This window comes from Dryobates pubescens, chromosome 2, assembly GCF_014839835.1.
Source record: "Dryobates pubescens isolate bDryPub1 chromosome 2, bDryPub1.pri, whole genome shotgun sequence".
Lineage (NCBI taxonomy): Eukaryota > Metazoa > Chordata > Aves > Piciformes > Picidae > Dryobates > Dryobates pubescens.
This window is the reverse complement of record NC_071613.1, coordinates 26,030,694-26,049,100: the sequence shown is the minus strand read 5'-3', so window position 1 is coordinate 26,049,100 and position 18,407 is coordinate 26,030,694. Positions and strand designations below refer to the sequence as shown.

The 18,407-nt window shown below is 52.2% G+C and overlaps 12 non-coding genes across 12 annotated transcripts; 8 read left to right on the top strand and 4 right to left on the bottom strand.

Annotated features, from left to right (window-relative positions):
- Positions 1-528: 528 nt before the first annotated feature.
- Positions 529-610, bottom strand: TRNAS-GCU (transfer RNA serine (anticodon GCU)). Its single transcript has one exon. It is a non-coding gene; the product is annotated as a tRNA-Ser (tRNA).
- A 223-nt stretch (positions 611-833) lies between these two features.
- TRNAM-CAU (transfer RNA methionine (anticodon CAU)) lies at positions 834-906 on the top strand. The gene has a single exon. It is a non-coding gene; the product is annotated as a tRNA-Met (tRNA).
- A 234-nt stretch (positions 907-1,140) lies between these two features.
- TRNAM-CAU (transfer RNA methionine (anticodon CAU)) lies at positions 1,141-1,213 on the bottom strand. Its single transcript has one exon. It is a non-coding gene; the product is annotated as a tRNA-Met (tRNA).
- A 95-nt stretch (positions 1,214-1,308) lies between these two features.
- Positions 1,309-1,390, top strand: TRNAS-GCU (transfer RNA serine (anticodon GCU)). The gene has a single exon. It is a non-coding gene; the product is annotated as a tRNA-Ser (tRNA).
- A 1,517-nt stretch (positions 1,391-2,907) lies between these two features.
- TRNAA-UGC (transfer RNA alanine (anticodon UGC)) lies at positions 2,908-2,979 on the bottom strand. The gene has a single exon. It is a non-coding gene; the product is annotated as a tRNA-Ala (tRNA).
- Positions 2,980-3,402: 423 nt separating this feature from the next.
- Positions 3,403-3,484, top strand: TRNAS-UGA (transfer RNA serine (anticodon UGA)). Its single transcript has one exon. It is a non-coding gene; the product is annotated as a tRNA-Ser (tRNA).
- Positions 3,485-3,970: 486 nt separating this feature from the next.
- TRNAA-CGC (transfer RNA alanine (anticodon CGC)) lies at positions 3,971-4,042 on the bottom strand. Its single transcript has one exon. It is a non-coding gene; the product is annotated as a tRNA-Ala (tRNA).
- Positions 4,043-4,301: 259 nt separating this feature from the next.
- Positions 4,302-4,373, top strand: TRNAP-AGG (transfer RNA proline (anticodon AGG)). The gene has a single exon. It is a non-coding gene; the product is annotated as a tRNA-Pro (tRNA).
- A 260-nt stretch (positions 4,374-4,633) lies between these two features.
- On the top strand, positions 4,634-4,705 carry TRNAA-UGC (transfer RNA alanine (anticodon UGC)). Its single transcript has one exon. It is a non-coding gene; the product is annotated as a tRNA-Ala (tRNA).
- Positions 4,706-5,289: 584 nt separating this feature from the next.
- On the top strand, positions 5,290-5,361 carry TRNAP-AGG (transfer RNA proline (anticodon AGG)). The gene has a single exon. It is a non-coding gene; the product is annotated as a tRNA-Pro (tRNA).
- A 2,777-nt stretch (positions 5,362-8,138) lies between these two features.
- On the top strand, positions 8,139-8,212 carry TRNAT-AGU (transfer RNA threonine (anticodon AGU)). The gene has a single exon. It is a non-coding gene; the product is annotated as a tRNA-Thr (tRNA).
- A 641-nt stretch (positions 8,213-8,853) lies between these two features.
- TRNAS-GCU (transfer RNA serine (anticodon GCU)) lies at positions 8,854-8,935 on the top strand. The gene has a single exon. It is a non-coding gene; the product is annotated as a tRNA-Ser (tRNA).
- The last annotated feature ends 9,472 nt before the right edge of the window (positions 8,936-18,407 follow it).

Genomic DNA, 18,407 nt, shown 5'->3' with positions numbered 1-18,407 from the left:
TGAATTGTGTTAATTTCCTGTGCATGCAAAGTGAAGCTGCTGTGCTACCTCCTCCTGCTGTTCTTGGTTTACCTAGAATTCATCTGTAAAAATCCAGAAGTGTTGTGGGAGGTGGTTCACACAGTATTGTGTAAGTGTGTTTTCTACCTAATAAATTTTTAGTGGCCTGGTCTGCAGTTGCCTTCTTCCTATGATAAGAGCTTCTGCTACAGCATCCTCTCAAAGTGTGCTGCCTGCTTCCTTCCACCATTATCTATTCTCAACTCCACCTTTGTCAGGCTCCTGCTGGGTCGTGGCTTGTGTGGCTCCCACTCGGGGCAGGTGCGGGAGGCTGGTTTCACTACCTTGCACTCCATCTAGCTCTGGGGCACGCTGAGATCTCGGTGGCTCAGACACTGCTGGGAGTCCAGCCCAAGATCCCTGTGTGCCAGACAGGCGTTTGAGCCAGCCCCGGCCGCGGGGCTGCGCCAGCCCGTACTGTCCCCAGCCCCTATTGCCCCCAGCCCCTCGGCGCTGCAGCAAAAGCTCCGACGAGGGTGGGATTCGAACCCACGCGTGCAGAGCACAATGGATTAGCAGTCCATCGCCTTCACCACTCGGCCACCTCGTCCTGTTCTCCACCGCCTGAGGCCCCGCCCTTCGCTGACACCCGTTGGGGACCCACTTCCGGCGCCGGTGAGACGTGGATCGCCGCTGCCCCCCAGGGCAGACCTTGGCGCCTGCTGCTGGCCTGTCGGTGTGCCACCGCTGCCGCTCCGCGGAGCTGCCTCTTCTCCGGGGCTCCGCCCGCTCGCGCGCTCGCTGAAGGCGCCACAGAGGCTACGGCCATCGCAGCCCTCTTAGCGCAGTAGGCAGCGCGTCAGTCTCATAATCTGAAGGTCCTGAGTTCGAGCCTCAGAGAGGGCAGGGCTTCTTTTAGTTTGCTTTTTTTTGCCGTCCCACTGGGCTGTGAGTGAGGCTTAGGCTTCCATTTTACTGCCCCGCACAATCCCCACGGCAGCGTGAGAAGGCTCTGCGGTGAGCGCAGCCCCATGCCCCGGTGGCCGCTGCTCCCTGCGGCAGCCCTGCAAAAAGGGTGGTGCGACGGCGCCGCCAGATGGTGGCCAGGCACCCCCCACGCCAGGCAGGGCGGCAAAACTTTGCCCTCTCTGAGGCTCGAACTCAGGACCTTCAGATTATGAGACTGACGCGCTGCCTGCTGCGCTAAGAGGGCAACGCTGTGACAGCCGCCCAGCGGGCCCACGGCGGACGTGCGGAGGCGGGGCCAACCGCGCTGCGAGGGGCGGGGCTGCAGTACACCAGCAGCAAGACGAGGTGGCCGAGTGGTGAAGGCGATGGACTGCTAATCCATTGTGCTCTGCACGCGTGGGTTCGAATCCCACCCTCGTCGGAGCTTTTGCTGCAGCGCCGAGGAGCTGGGGACAGTACGGGCTGGCGCAGCCCGGCGGCCGGGGCTGGCTCAAACGCCTGTCTGGCGCACAGGGATCTTGGGCTGGACTCCCACCGGTGTCTGAGCCCCGAAGGGGATGGAATAGCAATGATCCTCCATGGCAACTGCATCCTGCCAAGAGGAAGAGTTCACTAGTGCCCCTGCCATAGAGGGGAAGAGAAGCTGGGGAAAAGAAACCTACGAGCCTGGGTAGGAGAAATTTCTGTCAGAGGTGCTGGTGACGGTGCCTGTTCTTTTCATGTGCAGGAAAGAAAGAGCAAAAGGCAATGCAAATGCACATGGTGGGAGCCCAGAGAGGGAGAGGACAGTGGCCCAGCCCCACACTGCACTGGGCCCCGTTTGATATTGGGGTGTACAGCACCTCCAAGAGAGATGACCAGAGAGGGACCCAAACAAAGGACTCGACTCTCTGCACTCCTCCCGGCAGGGGAATTAGTCCTCATCTGCAGCTAATCACAGCCATCAAAGAGGCCCAGGCAACCTGGAAAAGTCACTGAGATGCTGTGAGGTCTCTCCTGCCAGCCTTGCAAGGTATAAGAGCTCAGTGTCTCCAGGATGCTCTCTTCCAGGACCCCATATTCACCAGAACATACCTTAGCCACATACCTCAGCCCTAGTAACCTTAGGGAACACCATCCCCAGAGACTTCTCTGCTTCCAAGGACATCAGGGGGACCAGGGCATACCCAGGGAGGGGAGCAGGTGACATCCCTTGGTGATGACCAAGGGATGATGGTATTGCACTTGACTCCCAATAGATTTCCACTGTGCAGGTTTGAATCCTGCTCACAGTGAGAGATTTTACTCACCACTAAGGGAGCTGAGCTGGTACTAGCGACAGGACAGGCTGGGATCTGCAGTACATCAAGCTTTGCACCTCACCTCCTCCACAGGAAGCATCCTGGCATCCCTGCAGAGCATGAGGCAAGGTAGGGAGCCATGGATCACTTTCCCTGGGGCCAGAGATGAAATTCCTCTCTCTGAGGCAGAGCCCCCCAGAAAAGGTTTGGGAGACACAGACATGGGCTGTCAGTTGCTTATCTGCAGATACTTTTACCAGTGGGCTGTGGGCCAGCTGGGACCCACACTGAATCCTAAGGGAAGCCCAACACTGGCTTGGGGTACACTTCTCCCTTCAAGTGTGAGAGATGCTGAGTCCAGCTGCTAGAGGGCAAAGTCTGCCCTTTTTGTGTGGAGAGTACAGAGCTGTCGGCTTTTATTCCCTTGTTCCAAAAGTCCACAGCTTTGGGCTGCACAGAACCCTGAGTAAGGCAGCTCCCTCTCAGAGGTCTTGGCATGAGGTGCAGGTACCCACTGTGCCCACTATGCACCATTGCTATCTCTCCTAGTCCTGCACCAGCCAGGTCCACAGACAGCCCCAGGGCTTTTCAGGGGGACCTGGGGTGCTCTGCCAGCACTGCAGCTGGTAGGGAGTGGGTCTGGAGAGGCAAAAGGGGGTGGAGATGCTGGGGATTGAACCCAGGGCCTCTTACATGCAAAGCAAGCGCTCTACCGCTGAGCTACATCCCCTTTGCTTGACTGTAAACGTCATTGCTAGCCCCTGTGGTTCAGCTGCTCTAATGACCACTGGGGCCAGGGCAAGTATGTGCTGTGGCCACCTCCAAATGCCAGTCCCACATCCTAGGCCCAGTGAGATGGACTCCCCTGCTCCAGGCTGTGCCAGGGCCAAAAGGCAGCATCAGCCATCCTCGCCAACCTGCAAAACTGTGCCATGCAGAGGTTGGGGGTGAAAGGGGTTGCAGCACCCTGGCTGATTGACTTAGAGGTATGACTAGGTGCACAACTATAAGCAGGACTTTTTCCCAACCCTTGGATGTGTTGGTGCTGGGGCTAGCAAGGGGCAGCAGGATGGCCCCGTGGGGAAATTTCTCCCCAGAGCCAGACCCCAGGGCAAATGCTACTGTGTAGCTGCCCTGAGGGTGTATGCTAGGAGCTGTGATGGCCGAGGGGTGAAGGCGTTGGACTTGAAATCCAATAGGGTTTCCCTGCGCAGGTTCGAATCCTGCTCACAGCGAGAGGTGTTTTACCCCTGCAGCTGGGTGTGGCCTGGAGGCCAGGGCAGGTCAGGCCTGCTGCAAATCAATGGCTGGAGTCCAGTCTCAGCAGTGTTCAGCTGTGCTTCTGCTGCTCTGGGCACAAGGGGGCCTGTGGGACCTTCTGAAGGAGAGCCAGCTTGTTGGCCGCTGGGATTTTTACTTCTGAATATAAGAGCCCTCCTTTTGGTCACCCACCACCAGGCACAGCCCCAGATTCCACACTGGCTTTGTGGATAAAGATAGAGACCCACAGGTAGGGCCTATCCCCTGCTGGGTGGGGAAAGGGCTGTTGTGGCAGTGGAAGACAGCCGAGCAAAGTCCTGCTGCCACCAAATCCCTACTGTGCAGCTTTATCTAGGGCCCTGGTGAAGGCATGGAGATGTCCTTTGTGGATGCTTTCCAGACGTAGGAGTGGAGTTTATCACTACTGCTCTGTGGAGGAGATGGGTTTGGGAAGCAAAAACTGGAGATGCTGGGGATTGAACCCAGGACCTCTTACATGCGAAGCAAGCGCTCTCCCACTGAGCTACATCCCCCTCTGTATGTATGCTCTCGCACCTGGGGTCCTGCTGCCTGCCCTTGGCCTCTTGGCCCCATTGCTTTTGGAGTGGGGCAGTTACAGCCTGTGGCCATGTCTGGGAACCAGCCCCACAGCCAGGGCAAAGGAAGGAGGTCCTCTCAGCTATGAATATCCATTGAAGCAAAAAATAGCTTCCTCAGGTCCTGTCCCACACCAGCCACTTTTCTTGAGTGCTGAAGAGCAAGGAGGAGATCCCTGGCTCTTGATAGCAGTCTGGCTCGTTGGTCTAGGGGTATGATTCTCGCTTAGGGTGCGAGAGGTCCCGGGTTCAACTCCCGGACGAGCCCTGCTTTTGGGCACCTGCCCTCTTCATTTAACATCTGTGACCTCATCCATAGTGTGACCAGGGCCAGGGTGGTGGGAAGGCACTGGTACCTGGCTCATTGGGGATGGGTGGAGTGTTTGGGTTGGAGATGTCCCCAGGGTGAGGATGGAGCCACTTAGAAGAAGCACTGTGGGGTGCAGTCCCTTATGATCCTGTGTTTGGGCCCTCGGGGCAGTGCAGGGTGAAGAAATTTGCCCAGACTGCCAGCTGTACTTAACCAGAGGGGATGTAGCTCAGTGGTAGAGCGCTTGCTTTGCATGTAAGAGGCCCTGGGTTCAATCCCCAGCATCTCCATGTTGTTTTGCCTCTCTAGACCTGCCTCCCTGACAGCTGTGTGACTGGCAGAGTCCCCTCACATTACCCCCAAAAAGCCCTGCAAATGTCTGTGGGCACAGCTCCCCTGGGGCTGCTCCCAGGCACTCACTTGTTGTAAGAAAGCACATTCAGTCCTTTTCTTTCCTTGCCTGGGCACTATGGAATTGCTGGGAGTCAGAAGGGGAACTTTGTCTCCATTTCCCATGGCATTAATATTTCTGGGAGAGCTGAGGAGGCTGCCTGAGTCCCTTGTGGTGGACAGTGTCACCTTGTCCATACTTTGTGCATGCAGGTCTAGGTCTTTCAGTGGGTGCACGAAAATGAAGGCTTATCTGGCAGTTGAATCCATAACCCCTTGCACCATAAGGACCATACCCCTAGATCAGCAAGCCAGCCTAGATCAGAGCACAGCTGGGGTGGATGATGCATCCCTGCCCACACCCTCAGCTCTGCTTTGCACCCCATGAACTGGCAGCAGGGCTTGTCAAAACCCAGCATCTGGTGCCCTCTCAGCAGTGCAACGCCTGGCACCGAGTGGGGGTTCCCATGCACCTGTGTGCTGTGGCTCGTTGGTCTAGGGGTATGATTCTCGCTTAGGGTGCGAGAGGTCCCGGGTTCAACTCCCGGACGAGCCCTCCTTTTGGGCATGTAGGGCGGCACCCACCATGAGGCACAGCACAGTGGACACAGGTACCTTCAACATCTCAGCCATGTCCCTTCTCTGAGGACAGTCCCACCAGTGCTGGGAATGAAGTGCTGCCCCTGCTCCCATGCCCAGCCGTGGCCAGGGCCCATCCTCACCTGGGTGGGAAAGGGCTGTTGTGGTGGTGAGGGATGGGTCTTTCTGCCCCCAAGTCCTGGCTGGGCAGCTCTGCCTGGGGCTGCATCCACAAACACATATGTTTGCACCACAGCTGTTCCCCCTGTCCTGGCCCTTTTGACAGCCTGGGACACCCGGGAGACTCCCAGGGCCTCCAAATTTACAAACTCTGTGGTCAGCAGCTCCAGGTGGCTGGGGAAGGAAGTTGTGTCAGGGAGCAACAAGAAAGCCAGGTTACAGGGGAGCATTGGCTTTGGAGGACTTCCTGTGGAGGAAGAAGGGCAAACAGAGGGTGGTGCTGAAAAGAACCAGCCGTTTCAGCCTCTGCAAGGGCCAGAGATGGTTTTGAGGGGGAAGAGCTCCAGAGATGGCGAGGGATGGAGATGATGGGCATTACACCCAGTGGACACCTCCAACTGCTGACTCCATGGACCCAAAGCAAAGGGGACCTCTGCACTCCCAGAATGTGCCAAAAGGATGCACACAACCTTAGATGCCCCCCTGAACCCCCAAAAGTGTGTGAGGTTCAAAGGCTGTGGGTACTCAAGGACTGCTTATATGAGCTTGTTGGTCTCGGGGCATGACTTTCGCTTTGGGTGTGAGCAGACCCAGGATCAAATCCTGGGTGGGCCCTGATTTTGGCCACTTTCCTCAGTGGTGCATAGGACCATGGTGGCATAACCAGGGCACAGGGAGGACAGTGGTGCCTGGCACAGGGCACATCCCCACAGGCAGGATGAACTCCCAGTGAGGTGCTCGTGTGTGCATGGGCAGGAAGGCAGAAGGAGGAAGAGGTGGGAAAAGGCAGGTGGAAGCAGTGATGGACACTGCAGAGCAGAGTGGGTACTGTTGGCTGTGTGAGCCAGGAGGGTCTGTTTTTGAGATCAGGGTCGTGGAGGCAGAACAAGGTGAGCAGTATGCAGTGAGTTAGAGGTGGAGGGATTTGCCCCAGACCCCAGCCCTGCCCATGCAGAAGTGATGTAGCTCAGCAGAACACTTGCTTTGCATGTAAGAGGCCCTGGGATGTGGTGGGTTGAAGTTTCCCCCCAGCATTAACTTTACCAGACCAACTCAGTTAGAAGCAAATGAAAGCTGTATTTACGAGCAAAACTACACTCTACAATGGAATGCAATGAATGTGTCCAAAACATACAGTATTTACAATATCATACAGATATTTGCAATTAGCAAACAACACAAAAATCCCCTGGTCAAAGAGACCAGGGAAGCTGTTCCACTGTCCCCCCACCCCCTGTCCCAAGAGAGAAAAGAGCAGAGAGAAAGTAATGGGTTAGACTTAACTAAACAACGCAGCCAAGGCAAGGTCAGCTGAAAAGCAAGCAGAGAAGAGATCATAAAAGAGAAAGAATTGTTTTGGTATAGGTGGTTTTATAGCAAATATCTCTCCAATTAATTTGTTTAGAGTAATCTTTTGTTTTCCTTTTTACACCCAATAGTGATTTATTTATATTTTTCTACTTTTCTGCTCAAAATCTGTAACTAATTTTAAAGGCACAGCCTAAAACCACCACATGGGGTTACTCCCAGTCTCTCCATGTCCCTTTGCCTCTTCAGAAAAACAGAGCAGAGCAATGGATGTCAAAAAGGAGGAGTTGAACCCGGGGCCCCTAACTGAGAATCATACCCCTAGACCAATAAACCAGGGTTCACAGCTGGAACCCAGCAAAGATCCTGTCCCCCATGGCCCTACATGGACCCTGCCCCAGGCCTGACTATGCTGCCAGCACAAGTGTGAGGGAGAGTACAGAGTTCCCTTCACCCAGGAGCTTCTGGTGCTGAGGGTCAGGGATATCCCCAGTGTAGGGACTCCCTTTGGCTGCTGGCATGGCCGGAGGGTGATACAGGACTGTGTTTCATCCTTGACATTTCATCCTTCTTAATAGGTGGCAATGGCTGAGCAGGACTTGGTCCCCTTCACAGGTCCCTTTCCCAGTGCTGGATCTGGGTGAGCACAGGTGTTGCCAGCTCCCATTACACAGGGTAGCTGCAGCACAGGTGTCACCAGCTGCCACTACGTGGTGCAGCTCCAACACAGGTGTCACAGGCTGTCACTGCAGAGGGCAATTGCAGCACAGGTGTTGCCAGTCCCTGCTACACACTGGGACTCAGCAATTCTTCCTCTCATTGTGTCTCATGCACTTAAAAAAGATGGAGAGTATGGTGGTGTCTGCACTGGCATTGTGTGGGTTGGCCTCAGATGCTGACATGTGAGTTGGGCAGGTGGCTGAAACCCTGAGGACCCCCAAGATGATGGGTAAGAAGCCAGAGAGAGCTGAGGCAGTCGCCTTGGGGCAGTGCAGGGGCTGGGGGAAGTTGGCAGGTTTCTGCCAGGTGAAGGGGGCAGCAAACCCTGTATAGGGTCCAGGACCTCAAAACCCATCTGGTACTGATAGGGGATGTGTTGAGCTCCTTGTAGTGAGAGACTGAGTCAGTACTGGGAGTGCTGCCAGCAGCAGATAAAGAAGAGTTTGGGTGTTGGGGTACCCCAAGCCTGACACACAGGAGTGGAGGAAGGGGACAGACAGAGGGTCAGCTGTGTTGGGGGGGCATCCCATGATTATGGAGCAGGTGGGCACCATGGCTCAGCTGGTTAAAGCACCTGTCTAGTAAACAGGAGATCCTGGGTTCGACTCCCAGTGGTGCCTGGGCCTGGGGGCTGTTTTAACTCCCTGCCCCAAGCCAGGGGCACTGCTGGGGGTCTCTGCCCTGCCCCGAGCAGTGGAGCCCCTCCCCCCCACCTCTGTCCCAGGTGACCTCACTCTGTGGGAAAGGGTTTCCTTCTTCTCCTCCTCTGGGAGCTCACAGTGGGTAGATGACCCAAACTGACTCCAGACCCCAGAAAAATAAAGAGGTGCATCCAATGGTGGCTAGAGCCCCCTACTATCTTCCTCATCTTCCTGGGTTTTTTTTTTTGCATGACTGATGCTGAATCACGCAGGAAAGCCTTCTGGACACAAGTTAAGTGGCAGTGTGGGCATGATGGAGACTTGCAACAAGTACCAAAGCCTGAGGCACACATTTTTATGGCAAAAATAAATGCCACCTTGCCTTTTGCCATCATTTGGTCACAGAGACAGAAAGGAATGTGGATTGCAGTAAATCAATTGCAAATGCTTGCTGCCCTGCCACAGGCAGGTGGGTAACTGGCTGCCACAGCCAGGCAGTGAGGAGTCTGCTTGCCTGCCTGATCTGGCTCTCCAGAAGGCGTTCTGAAGAACCAACTGCAGTCTTGTAGCCTTTGGTGAAAAAATGAGAAAAAATTCCCCCAAAACAAAGTGAAGCAAGGGACGAGGTGGCCGAGTGGTGAAGGCGATGGACTGCTAATCCATTGTGCTCTGCACGCGTGGGTTCGAATCCCACCCTCGTCGAGTCTCCAGGGACTCTTCTCCTGCAAGATGCTTTTGGTGCAGTCTGTGACATGGTCTCCTGTCTCCCTATTTTGCTCTGCCGTGCTAAATACAAGTCTGCCTCTGGATTTCTGCTCCTGCTTGCTGAACCTGCTGCTGCTTGCTTGAGAATCAGCATTGCCTGTTGGTGCTTAATGTCCTGCTTACAGGCAGGAGCAGGGTATTGTTTCCCTCCATTCCCCAAGATCACCTGCCTGCTACCCTCCTGCCAGCCAGCTATGTCTTCTCCAGAAGGCAAAGCACCAAAGCCTGGACAGGGAATGTCAGGTAGGAGTGTGGGCACACTCTGATCCTGAGCTCTGTTTTTTCTGTTCTTTATAAGCTAATTTATTCTTTTCTGCATCTCACACACAAGTCCTGGGCATCCCCCTTGTGCCCATGGGAGCCAAAAGCCATTGCTGGACAAAGCTGTGTCTCACTGAGCCATCACCATGATCCAGATGTCACAGCTACTGCATGTTGGCAGCTTCTGCCTGCAGCAGTGCTCACAGTGGAGGTTCCTGGCAAGGAAGAGGGTGATCTGCAAGATGAAGAGGAAAGAGGTAGAACCCCCTCCCTGCTGGGAGGTTTTTAACTGCTGAAATTCTGGTAGTCTTGCAGGGAGGGAAGCCTTGCATTTCTTAGAGCATGTCTGTGCTTTGACACAGCTGGGGAAACATGTTGTGCCAGCCTTGCAGGTGCCTCCTCCACAGATGAGAATGTGGTCAAGCATTGCTGTGGCTTGGAGGCTGGCTTAGCTGCCCACACTGCAAGACTGCACTGGCTTTTTGACTTTCCCTGAGGCCATGGAAGGAATGGAACCATGCTTTGGGGAGGCACCCTTGGGGACAGGTTGGGAGCTGCCTCCTTCTGCCAGCCTTTCCTGAGCCAGAAACAGTGATCAAGCTGCAGGAAAGCACCAGCCTTGTCCCATCCTGCTGCCCTAGGATGCCATGGTGCTTGGCCAGCTCTGCCACCTTGGAAAGGGAGGATGTCTGTGCCTGGTCAGCCTGGTGCCCTGCAGGAGGGATGCAGGAGATTTCCTGTAGAAAAGGCAAGGATTTCAATGCACAGGCATTACAGTCCCAGGGAAACACCGACCTGCAGCTACAGATGGTGAAATGGGAAGGGGTGGTAGGTTCAAGCACCCCATTGGGCAGTGCTGCATGTCCTGGGGGCCATCCAGCAGGATGTGACTTGGGAACCTGCTGAGATGGGGACTTGAGACAAATGCAAAGGGGTATTTAGAGAAGGCAAGTTGCTGAATGTGAATGGATCTGTGTACTGAAAGAAGTCCTTTGCCTGGGGTAGGGGGCAGAAGAAACAAAAGGCACATGGCAGGGAGACAAAATAATCTGATTTGTTTAATGAATGAAAGGAAAACCATAGTGGAAAGAGTTGTTCTTGGAGATGCTAGTATTTAGGAGAAGGGTAAAGACTGCTCTTTCCAACCTCTACTCATTTCAGGGAATATGCACTTTCTGCTTGAGACATGACTTTCTCTGGAGGAACCACCAAACTGGGGAAATTTTGCCAAACCAAAACATTGTACCCATTTTCTTAAATTCTGCAACGGATCCAGGATGTGTGGCAACATCAGCCCTGGTTCTTCCTGCAGATGAAGGCATGAGAAGAAACATGGCTCACAACCAACTCTTTCTCTGCCTTCATCAGCCTCAGCAGCACTCTGCAACTCCAGTTTCACGGCATTTTAATTTCTGTCAGCTCAAGGACTGGATGTTTCTGAGACCAGACAGAGGGTAAAAGTTTGCCCCGCACCAAAATTTCTCCTGAAAGACAAAGGCAGATTTTGGAGCAGCCACAGCCCCACTGCTTCCCATCTCCAAGGAACACCTGCTCCCCCAGGGCTTGCCTCAGGGCCACAGCCTATCTGCCAGAAGCAGGACACGTTGAGGATGACTCCCAGGTGGCTGACAGGCAAGCAGGACACCCCTGTGCCAGGAGGCAGCAGCTTGATGCAGACAGACCTGGGTGGCTGCTCCTCACCACAGCTATGGAGAACCTTTGGCTGCCTCTGTCCTTGCCAGGGCAGACAGGGTGCTTCAGGGCTTCAGAGCCCAGCCAGTGCTGCTGGGGAGAGCCAGGCTCCAGATGCTGTGCGCCACCCTGGGGCTGCAGATAATCCAGTTTCACTTCAGATGTCTCCTGTAATTGCTGGGTCCCCAGGTGGGCTGTTGCTCCATAGCGTCACTGAGGCTGGCATCCCCCCCTCCAGGAGGCCTCGTCACTGTGCACCAGGGCAGGGGCATGGGTGTGCCAGGGCACACATAGCCCAGCAGTGCTGAAGGGTGTCCCAAGGGTGTCAGCTTGTCTCTTCTCCCAGCTGCAACTATTAGTAAAACAGAGATAGAATTTGGTGTGTAGGTCTCAGCTCTTTTGTAAAATGTCACAATATCCTTGGAGTGAAAATGTTATGAAAGCAGAATCTATTCTACTGAACACATTCCCAGGCTCTTCTGCTTTAACATTAACGTTAAAACCTTAGCGTTTTAGCATAGCTAATTTCCATTCAGAGAAACCATCCTGATGAAACTGATGCCAACTCACGAGAGATAAATTAAGTCCATTGTCACAATGACAGCAATCCAGGCATTGAGGACAAACAGGTTTGTACTTCATTTACTCCTAACTTCATTTGGATACTTTGAGATTCAAACACTTCTAGCAGATGTTTGGGGGTTTTTTTTATGTGGGGGAATATTTCCACAAATTAAAATATTATATAGACTTAGATTACCTACTATACATCTATATTACCTACTATACATCTGTACAGCATAGAATCTTCTCTTAATCATGTATTCACATTATAAAATGTGAAGATGCATTCATTACCACATTTACAAGTGTCGCTACTTTCTGCTCAGGACTGAACACATGGAAGCCAAGTAGCTATACGACGTTTAAGTTTCACAAAGTTAACAAAACCTCTTTTTTTTTTTTAACCAGGGATAAGCAGTTGCTAGGATTATGCAAAACTTGTTGCAAACTGTTAATTGAAATGTGACTAACTAGAAACAGCATTTCAGATTATGCTGACAACAGAGCAACCCTTTCCAAGGTGACATAATTAGAGGTGAGGCCAGAGCAGGTTAGAAAAGATCGGATAGCTGGTTGCTGATTCTGTAGAGCCTTTTACTGATCAAATATGACAAATTGATGGCAAAGTTCTTCTGAAAGTATTTCTTTCAAGGCAAATAATAATTGATAGGTTCCTATCTTTATGGAATGTGTCAACAACATGGCTACTTTCACACAACAGGCTTTCCATGTAAGCATGGATCTTTCCTCCCCCCCCTTCTTTCTTTCCTCCCCCCCCTTCTTTCTTTCCTCCCCCCCCTTCTTTCTTTCCTCCCCCCCCTTCTTTCTTTCCTCCCCCCCCTTCTTTCTTTCCTCCCCCCCCTTCTTTCTTTCCTCCCCCCCCTTCTTTCTTTCCTCCCCCCCCTTCTTTCTTTCCTCCCCCCCCTTCTTTCTTTCCTCCCCCCCTTCTTTCTTTCCTCCCCCCCCTTCTTTCTTTCCTCCCCCCCCTTCTTTCTTTCCTCCCCCCCCTTCTTTCTTTCCTCCCCCCCCTTCTTTCTTTCCTCCCCCCCCTTCTTTCTTTCCTCCCCCCCCTTCTTTCTTTCCTCCCCCCCTTCTTTCTTTCCTCCCCCCCTTCTTTCTTTCCTCCCCCCCCTTCTTTCTTTCCTCCCCCCCCTTCTTTCTTTCCTCCCCCCCTTCTTTCTTTCCTCCCCCCCTTCTTTCTTTCCTCCCCCCCTTCTTTCTTTCCTCCCCCCCTTCTTTCTTTCCTCCCCCCCTTCTTTCTTTCCTCCCCCCCCTTCTTTCTTTCCTCCCCCCCCTTCTTTCTTTCCTCCCCCCCCTTCTTTCTTTCCTCCCCCCCTTCTTTCTTTCCTCCCCCCCTTCTTTCTTTCCTCCCCCCCTTCTTTCTTTCCTCCCCCCCCTTCTTTCTTTCCTCCCCCCCTTCTTTCTTTCCTCCCCCCCTTCTTTCTTTCCTCCCCCCCCTTCTTTCTTTCCTCCCCCCCCTTCTTTCTTTCCTCCCCCCCCTTCTTTCTTTCCTCCCCCCCCTTCTTTCCTTCCTCCCCCCCCTTCTTTCTTTCCTCCCCCCCCTTCTTTCTTTCCTCCCCCCCCTTCTTTCTTTCCTCCCCCCCCTTCTTTCTTTCCTCCCCCCCCCTTCTTTCTTTCCTCCCCCCCCTTCTTTCTTTCCTCCCCCCCCTTCTTTCTTTCCTCCCCCCCCTTCTTTCTTTCCTCCCCCCCCCTTCTTTCTTTCCTCCCCCCCCCTTCTTTCTTATTGTATTTTGGTTTTGGAAATCCATCCTTTAAGTCAGAACTTTTTTGTTGTTGTTGTTTGGAAAACTCAGAAATCAGATTTGGCATTCTCCATAAAAGCTCTATACTATTTCTAAGAGTGTTAAGTAACCTAAAACTCACCAGATTTTTATCAAAACAGATGTGTTTGTTTATCCTGTGCTCACAGAAATACTTTCTATAGTTAAAACCAAGCAAAACCTGAGTTATGTTTTTTATTTGAAAACCACCAAGTCAGATCCATAGTTTTAGTGCCATGATTTGTCCCTCTTTATAGAGGGGTGCAGTGTAACATGGCAGTGCAGTGTTACGTAGCATCACAGTGTCACATAGGGATGCGGTGCTGTACAGGATCCCAGTGTTGTACTGGTGAGCAGTGCTATGTGGGAGCACAGTATTATAGAGGAGCGTGGTATTATGTAGGGGTACAGCATTATAGGGGTGTAATGTTATACAGGAGCTCAGTTATATGGCAGTGTAGTGTTATATGGGGCTGCAATGTTACACAGGAGCTCAGTGTCCCCTGCGCCCTGGCTTGCCGGTGCTCCGTGGGGGCCTTTAAATAGTCCACGGTTGCTCCTGGCAACGCCCCCTTATGGGGGGTAGGGTGGGGGTGCCGCGTTATACGGTGGTAGAACGTGTGGCATTGTAGAGAGGACAGGTACTGTGATAGAGAGGGGAAGGAGTGCTGTGTTACAGCTATAACCCCCTCCTCCCTATAACGCGGTACCACCACCACCACCACCCCTGACAATGCGCTACTCCCTCTAATGCTGCACCCATATACATCACTACTTTCCTTTAGTGCACTGTACCTCTCTATAACACTGTACCCCTCTATATCACTCTATATCACAGCTCCCTCTGCCCTTTTCCACACAACAGTATCAGGGAGGTTGGCTTTCTTGGAGGGGTGTCTGGTCGAAATCAAAATGGTACTAAGGGAAGAGAACCGCAAGGTGAAGAGCTTCCCACTGCATCCTCCAACAGATGTGGAGAGTTATAGCGGGGTACAGTGTTATACAGGAGCTCGGTATGATATAGGGATGACGTTTTATACAGTAGAGCAGTGTTTTAAGGGAATGCCCTCATATAGAGGTGCAGGGTTATATAGGAGCACAGTGTACAGAGGGGTGGTACAGTATTATATGGGGGTGCAGTGTTATATAGGGGTGTAGTGTTCTACAGCAGTTTTCTGAATTAATTTGTTGTCATGCTGACCACAGCTGCTCTTTAGGTGTCTTTTTCTCATTGCAGATCTAAAGGAATGTTTTTAACAAATCCAATGGGAAAATGTTTTTAGTTTAAAGTTTAAGCACCCTGTTAAATATTTCCTCTTAGGAAAGGATGTCCCCAAGCATCTGTGGATGTTCTTCTGGGACAGGCTGGTCCAGTGTGAGCAGAACCTCGAGTACTTGAGCCGGGTTGCAAAACCTAAACACAGTGTGAGACTGCAAATAGCAGACCCCAGCCTGTGTCTGGAAGCCTGGAAGGGAGTCCCACAGGAAGAGCTGTTTTCTCTGGGCTCACAGGAGTGCACAAAGGCACAAAACCCTCCAAGTGATGTAAGATTAGTGAAAGAGAGGAAAATCTGACTGGCAGAAGAATAATTTAATTGGGCTGTGTGTCCAAGGTGCAACTGTGGCATCGTTTTGTTATTCAAAAGGGAGCAAAAAGCAGCAACTCAAAGCTTAAAATGAAGCTTCATCTTTTCTTGCTCACCTAATTGCCTTGTAGGAGGTTGTGACGACCTCGCAGTCTCCTGCATTACTTTAGCAGGCTGCAAGGTCACTTTCTGTCTGAAGCATGTGTCCTCTGCTGCACCTTGGAAAAGCTGATTCTCTCTTTCCCCTTCCATAATGGTGCTGATAATATCTGGGCCTGACATCAGCATCTCTGAAAGGCTTTTTTGCCGTGACAGACAGGGCAGAAAGGAGTCACTAGGGAAAATTCAGTGCTACCAACCATGGATCTGGAAGGCCAAGTCACTCTAGGAACTAAAATGACCCCCCCAAACCCTATAAGGCATGTCTCTATCAGTGATGTCTCTATCAACTCCCAGCTCCATACATACATAGTATATGTGCCCCAATACTACCATGGTTTATTCCAGGGCAGTGATGTTAGTGTCTTCATCTGGGCTCTACTGGCATGAAATGAAAAGGCTTCTTCAGTCTTTCCTTGCCCCTGGAGCCTGATGGCTCATTCCCCTGCTTGGGACCATGCCAGCAACTCCCTCTTGCCAGCATGCAAGTGATTCATGTTTAAGTGTAGTTTGGGACTTTTGTGACTCCCTGGCTGTTTAGCAGCTGACAGGCATTTGGCAGAGCAATCAGGTATCACACTGCAGCAGGCAATTAAAAATGTCTTGAGAATGCCACTTTATCACCAGGAAGCTTAGCTGTGAACCTCTGGCTGTGAAGAGCAGCATGGAAATGCTCTTGACCTTGGAAATCACCTCACTCTGCAAATCCAGTCAGGTTTGTTGTGTATCACCTTCAAGAGTGGACTCCAGAGCCCATCATTACTTTGCTTTAAAAATCTGATGTATCTTCCAAGCAGAATTCTTACCCCAGATGTGAGGAATAATAACAAAACCAGGCAAAATCCTCTTAAGTGGGTCCCAAACCAGTTTGCTCATCCTGGGCTAGCTCAAGTCCCCATGTGTAAGTCATGGAATCATAGAATGGTTTGAGTTTGAAGAGACCTTAAAGACCATCTAGTTCCAACCCCACTGCCATGGGCAGAGACATCTTCTGCTAGACCATGTTGCTCAAGACTCTAATCAATCTGGCCCTGAACACTTCCAGCTAGGGGGCATTCCCTGGGCAACTTGTTCCAGTGTCTCACCACCCTTACTGTAAAGAATTTCTTCCTTAAATGTCTGTAGGTACATGGGCAGCTAGGGCAGCTATAGCATTTTTCTGCCGTGTGTGGTCCCTCAGTACTTGGAGTGGCAAGATGGCCCCCTGGTTTTCCTGTCATCATTGAGAGGGTCTGCCTATAAATGTAGGTTTGATGTGTTGTGCCTGCATCCCTGAGCTCACCTCAGGTGCACTGGGGACCTGAATTGGTTGTGCTTGGAGGAAGGTGGGAGTGATGTGCTGGGGGATGTGCCTGCCCTAAATTCTGCTGAAACACTCTCCTGCCTGGTGCTGTACTTTGGCCTTAGGTAAATGTACTTTGAGAAGGTAATTAATGCCTCTAGCCAGAATCATTTCAATCTTACTCAGTATGAAATGGAAGCAAAACATGAGAGATGAAAGAGGGAACTGTTTAATCAGCCGGGGGAAATTTCCAGGAGAAAACTGCTGGTTATTGGGGAGGTTCAGGCAGAAGGTATGTGCCCACCCCTGGGGAGATGAGGCACCCCTATAAAATCCCATGCAGCACCCAACTCCACCACCTGCTCCCTGCTGCCGCTTCTGCCTCTATCTGGGTAAGTTGAATTGGGTTCTGTTTCCTCCCTCCTGAGCTGTTGTTTTCACCCATGCCTTGTGCCTGGTTCTCTACCAGAGTTCAAGGTTTCTTACCTGCTTCCCTCCTGCCTGTGGAGGATTGTGGGGAAGGGTTTCTTTCTGCTCCAAAATGAAGAGTGCAAGGGGTTCTAGGATGCAGGGCTTGTAGGATACATAACCATGTAGCCTGATGCATCCTGCATGGTTTTCCTTGCTGAAGAAAACCTGCACATGTGCAGCCTGCACATACCCAGGTTGCAGTGCTCAGGGTATCTTTGTGTGTGGAAGGACATCGGAGGTCATTTCTATTTTAGGATGGGATAGCTTAGCTCATGTCAGGTCCAGCTCAGTCTTGTACGGATTTAGTGAGTTTTGCTACAACTCGATGTATCTCAGCAAGCACTTTACTTGCCAAAGTTTTGAGGTCAGCTCAGGGACAGGCAATGTGCTGGGATGGATCTGCTTTCAGCTGCTGGTGCCTCCTGGTTCCCCAGACATGTAATTCAAACCAAACTCCATCCTTTCTCCAGGGTGGATTACAGAGAGAGGGAATGGGGAATCTGGCTCCTGCCCATTTGGAAAGTCTTTCTTTCAGGTTTCTAAACCATCCAAACTCTCCCTAGAGCTCTCTTTCCCACACCTCTTACTGTGAGAGGTCTCAGCAGTGATGGACCAGCCTCTGCCTTGCATTTACACTCTGGTTCTCGTTTTCAGGTCTGCGTCCTTGCTGAGCGATGTCCTGCTACGACTTGTGCCTGCCCTCCTCCTGTGGTCCCCGGCCGCTGGCCACCAGCTGCAACCAACCCTGCTTCCGCCGCTGTGGGGACTCCACTGCCGTCATCCAGCCCCCTACTGTTGTGGTCACCCTGCCCGGGCCCATCCTCAGCTCCTACGCGCAAAATACGACGGTGGGGTCCACAGCGTCGGCGGCAATCGGGAGCTACCTCCGGTGCTGTGGGGTTCCCGTGGCCTCTGGCAGTTCTCGGGGGCTGGGGAAGGCGGGACTGCTGTGTTTGGGCAGCGGACTGTAGGATTGTCCCCGGCCGTCAGCCCCTCCTGCGGATGCCAGCTAAGCAGCCACGTCAGGAAGGACAAACAAAGCACAGGACCAAGATTTGGGAAGAGGACTTAGGAAATGCCCGTGGATTTCCCAGTTGTGGGGAAGGGAGGAAGGGAGCCATGTGAGCTTGTCACTTGAGATCGTGCCTTTGTACACCTTTCTCTAGCTAAGCCTTACTTTATATTTCCATGTAGGTGTCACATCCTGCAGTACTACACAGCATTTGCTGCTGGCTGGGCGAAAATGCTTATAGCAGGCTGTAGATGGAAGATGATAGTCATGGGGTGATGGGGCAGAGAAACACCCTGTAGGAGTCAGCTTGCCCCGGGGTGGGGTTTATCTGTTCCTTTACCAAGCGCTGGAAATGCTCTGTGCATACTCTGAACTGGTTTATTCTCCTTCTCATTAAAGTTATTCTACATCATAGCCTGAGTCTTCTGGTGTTCCTTTTGCCTTTGGTGTGGAGGGGTAACTTGCTCTGGAGGCAGCTTGTTACTGGAGCAAAAGGGCTCTCTTTTTTTGTTTGTTTGTTTGTTTGAAAAGGGAGTTTCTGCTGCTCAGCTCCACACTGGGCTGATGTAAATGTGTGGTTTGCTGTGACCAGCCTGAGGGA